At 46.4% G+C, this 5,000-nt stretch overlaps 1 protein-coding gene across 1 annotated transcript in view; it reads left to right on the top strand.

Annotated features, from left to right (window-relative positions):
• LOC134466642 (SPRY domain-containing SOCS box protein 4-like) overlaps window positions 1-460 on the top strand; it is a 72,620-nt gene extending 72,160 nt beyond the window's left edge. Inside the window, exon 2 of the mRNA XM_063220528.1 lies at window positions 1-460. This exon is cut by the window's left edge and continues 202 nt beyond it. The gene's annotated coding sequence lies outside the window, so the exon portion shown is untranslated.
• Window positions 461-5,000: the final 4,540 nt, after the last annotated feature.

The raw sequence follows: 5,000 nt of genomic DNA, 5'->3' as shown, positions 1-5,000 counted from the left end.
CCGCACAGCACCAGACAACCCCAGTGGAGGCAGGGAGGACGTGAGAGCAGCCGGCAGAGGTGGAGGACACTGTGATGGAGGTGGCCCCCCCTGGTGGTGGGAGGATGTAACAACCCGCCTGCCTGACTGATGGACGGACTGATGGATGGACGACTCCGGAAAACCGGGAACGCTGTCGACCGCTAAGGCCCCATGGGATATGTTTACATTCACGAGTCGCTGCCGTCGCCGCCGCCGCCGACTAGGATTATCGACGAGATACCAAGAGTTCCACTGTTTCTAATCAATGCTATTACTCTCTCTTCTCTTTCTCTTCTCTCTCTATCACTCCCTCGTTTTTCTCGTTCTCCTCTTTATCGCTCTCTCTCTCTCTCTCGCTCATGCTTCTACCTCTCCTTCCCTGTCTTTTTGAGTGTTTCTCCTTTTAAGTTATTACCGCCTGTGACTTTTTTGGGGTTGGGGTGGGGGTTAGGGATGTCGTCATGGCTACAAGTAGTAGCCATGGAGACATAGAGGGTGGGGTGGGGGTGGGGGTGTGGCAGGGGTGTGATGTGGGGTGGGACGGGATGGGATTTGGTGTGATACGGGGTCTGGACAGCCCCATGCAGAGCGTAGAGACTGGCGTGGGTGCTTTGGGGTGCATCCCAATATGTGACCTTGCCTCCTCCACTTGCTTCTCGTCATGATGACATCACTGACAACAGCATTATATTTCAATATCTCGCAAAAGCTCAATTATAAAGTATTTTTTTCATTTGCAATTGGGATGGTGAATGAAAAACAGTCCCTCAAAAGTTGTTGTGGCGAGGCTGACAGCTGGAAAACTTTATCGTTTTCTCCACGGAGGAGGGGCCAGGAGGCGGGACGAGGAGACAAGCACAAGTGGAGGAGGCAAGGACACATATTGGGATGCACCCATAGACCCAGTCGTCACCTCTGGGGCCTGCCCATGAAACTGCTTGTTTTCCCCCCACGTTTGCTCCACCCGCTGTATGTAGTGGCTGATCAATATGCCTAAATAATAACTGGCAGGGATTGGCACCGCGCAACCAGAGGATGGTGCCAGTGGTGGAACAATTGTAGACAGGGTCCCGGGGCAAGACACCGATAGGGCCCCCCATACGGCCTTGCAAGGTCACAATAGGGCCCCCACCACCAACCAATACAGGAGGGCCCTGGGGCCCCAGGGCAAATGCCCTGCTCGCCCTTCCTATAGCTCCGCCCCTGGATGGTGCATTCGGAGGGGAAAAGATGCTGTTTCATGGGCGGGCCCAGGGGAGTTGACTGGGGACTATTGTATTGCACCGTACCGACTCGAGCATGCTCAACACAGCACACTACTAAACCTTGGGAGGCCTTGTTTTCTTTTTTTTCTGAGGAAGAAAAAAACCCGAATCCAAAACACCTCACCGTCCAAACTGAAACCAAACAAAACCAAGCAGAACTCTGGACCGTTATACAGAATCAGAACAGACCCGAGATGACCTGAGATTAATTAAACTGAACTGAACTGAACTGAACTGAACTGAACAGAACTGGACTGAAATGAACGGGACTTCTCTGAATGGCATCAGGATTTGACTTTTTGACATGCTGTACCTCAGGCGTCCACCTGAGGGTGCTGTAGGACTCCTCTCCTCTCCTCTCCCCCTTGTCAGCAGTACTGCAGGGGACTCGACCAGATTGAGCTGCTCTCGGCTCACGGAAGATAAAACAAACAAACAAAAAAACTAAACAAACAAACAAAACAAAACAAAACGCACCACAGGCCTTCAGCTCCTATTGTGTTTCAGGAGTTGCAGTTGGACACACACACACACACACACACACACACACACACACACACACACACACACAGAGAGAGATATAGGCTATATATATGCAAGCATGCATGCATACAAACATGCATGTATACATTAAATCACGACACCAGACCTACGCCAATAGCAGCCACTATATGCTCCCAGGGAGGAGGGTTAAGGTCTTCCCCGTATATATAATGTTACACACACACACACACACACACACACACACACACACACACACACACACACACACACACACACACACACACACACACACACACACACACACACACACACACACACACACTCGAGTACACTAAAATATGCACAACACACACACACACACACAAATATACTTTTCTCAAAGAGCTTAAGTCACTTTTTAATTCCTAAGTTTCTACCTTTTGATTGCATTGCGTTGCGTGTGAGGTTTATTTTCTGATTCAGATGACCACGACGAAGATGACGACGACAACGACGACGATGATGATTCTGTTGTTTATGCTGTTTATTATTAGTATGATGTTTATTTATCAGAAATTAGTTACTTTTCAATTGATCGATTGCAGGGCCGTGCAGCTCTGCTCAGTATGTCTGTGGCAGACCATCACATCTTTCAACTGAGGCTTTTTACAAATAAAAACTGGATGCTGCTTTGTTATCATTATCATCATCATTATTATTATTATTATTATTATTATTATCATTATTATTATTATTATTATGATATCACATACTTCCTCATCTGTCACAGACTGTCTGCCTGTAGGGTTGGTGTGTGTGTGCATGTGTGTGTAGGGTTGGTGTGTGTGTGTGTAAGAGCGTGTGTGTGCGTGCGTGTGTGTGTGTGTGTGCTAGAGCTGTCCTCAGCATATCAGCTATGTGAATAAAGGCCAAGTTGAATGAGCGTCGCCTGTGCATCTGTGTATTTTTCTGTGCTATGGGGGTTCCTGTGTGTGTGTGTGTGTGTGTGTGTGTGTGTGTGTGTGTGTGTGTGTGTGTGTGTGTGCGTGCGTGTGTGTGTGTGGGTGAGAGAACCGAGCTCGAGGCTTTTGCCAGACGATGTGCGGAGCCAAAATCTTTGGGTGGAGTACAGAGGATGGCGTCGCGAGGCTACCAGATGCGGCCCTTAGACGGCAAGGTTCTGGCCCCCGACAAGCGCCTTGAAATACAGAATCGGAATTTAGAGATAAAGAGTACGGGTTCCGTATCAAGCTGAAACGGGACACGGGATGTAAAAATGCAGGAAATTACATGTAAGAAATGAAAACTTTTTGGGGGAGGACCCCCAGACCCCCCACCTCAATGAAGTGTCACATATTTTTTTAAATTGACAATTGGCAACCATAATGCATACAGATAGTTCGGCCCCTTTACTGGGAGGAATTTGAAAAACTGGCCCTCGTTGACATTTGATTGAATACCCCAGCTCTACAGTATTAAAAAAATAAAATGGACTAATGTCCCCCGATGGCAACTAAGCACGGCCTCCTCCGCACTGTGTAATGATTTTAGCAGTTTATTTCCAGAGTTCATGTCGCCCATTCACAAATGTTAGCTTTTTCAGGAGTACTTCCCACCACCATCAACTTTTAACTAGTCATTATGACTGGGAATATTGCACTTTTCATACATGAAAAGATGGCTCATGGCTCATAGAGGTAGAACATAACACTAGAGGTGACACGGCAATTTGCGACTGCACTGGGCAGACCTGCAAACTCGTCAAAGAAAAAAAGGTGACAGTGTACAGCGGGGGTTCTATTTCTATTCACATGAATGACCTAATTGGCCGGGAAAAAGGTGACTGACACCAAAAGGTGACTGTTTGCTGGTATGCCGGGAAATGGCACATGGTGCCTCGCCACTTCCGTAGGCAGTATAGGCACCTTCAGTCAGAGCATCGTAATATAGGGAGATAAAGCAGGCGGGTTCTTTTCCGGTATCCACTTTACGTCGGGTGAACGTGAACACCCCTTTAGGAGACCTTCGATTAGAAGACCTTTGGAGTCTTGAGGTTGAGAATAAATGGACTCCCCTTAGCGCTGTAGATGGCGGTAGCGCCCGTCGTGTGCAAACACTACAAAGAGAAGAAGAAGGAGGGACAACGCCCCCTTAGGAGACCGAATTTTGAGCACTCGCTTTTGCATTGAGTGAGCATATTTCGATTCCTCTTTATTAAATATCCAACCTCTTTGCTTCAGTCAATGCAAGTCAATGGAGAACACGCCCACCCCTGTCTCAAAATGGACTAAAACTGTGTTCACACATTAGTAACACATTAATCGAAGACCAGATTTGAAATGTCAGGCTAAATATCTACTTAAATCATGAGTCGATAAAATACATGTACAAATCAAATTACCGGTACCGGGTATATATATTATGAACATATTTAGCAACACACGTCAACTATTGTCCTTGTATAGTGTCTTGATGGACATTTTCACTTTATTAAGCCATTTTCTGACAGAGGTGAGCCTCCTTCTCCAGTCATTTCCATTTCTCTGGTCTACCTACAGATAATGGCCGCTACAGATTGCCGTGAAAAGGGGGGCGGGGTCAACTCTAGTCTTATTTTCTACAGTATGAGATGGCTCCTCTCCATGTCCGCCATTTTGAATTTCCAGAAATAGACATTTTCAGCTGTAAAACTTTTTGTACTTTGATCATACTAGTAAATATTACCGTTTTTTTAGTATACGGTAAATTCATGAGAATTCAATGCGTTTCAATAAGCAGCATAGTTGCTATACCTACTCTGGCCACCATCCTACACAGTGGACCTTTAACGACAGCACATTACCATGGAAACACAATGCAAGGGGAGCTTCCATGAGAAAAGCCGTGGAGTAGCATGCATACAGTAAGTTGCTTAGTGCAGTGGTTCTTAACCTGGGGTGCGGGCACCCCCTGGGGGTGCGCCAGAGATTTCAGGGGGTGCGCGGAATTTTGTTTGTGTTGAGGTTGTGACCAAAATTCTGCTTCCAAACATTATAATTAGGCCAAATTAAGACCAAATTTAAACATGTTTTCGTCCCCATGTAAATTCATTAAAGTATTGATTAATGTCTAAAGTAAGAATCATTTTTTTGGTGCGTATACACGTGTAGACATTTGGGATGGGGGTGCGCGGCTTGTCTTGGGAACAGCTAAGGGGGTGCGTTCAGAAAAAAAGGTTAAGAACCACTGGCT

The sequence above is a fragment of the Engraulis encrasicolus genome, chromosome 16, assembly GCF_034702125.1.
Source record: "Engraulis encrasicolus isolate BLACKSEA-1 chromosome 16, IST_EnEncr_1.0, whole genome shotgun sequence".
NCBI classification, from domain to species: domain Eukaryota; kingdom Metazoa; phylum Chordata; class Actinopteri; order Clupeiformes; family Engraulidae; genus Engraulis; species Engraulis encrasicolus.
This window is presented reverse-complemented; position numbering and strand designations above follow the sequence as displayed.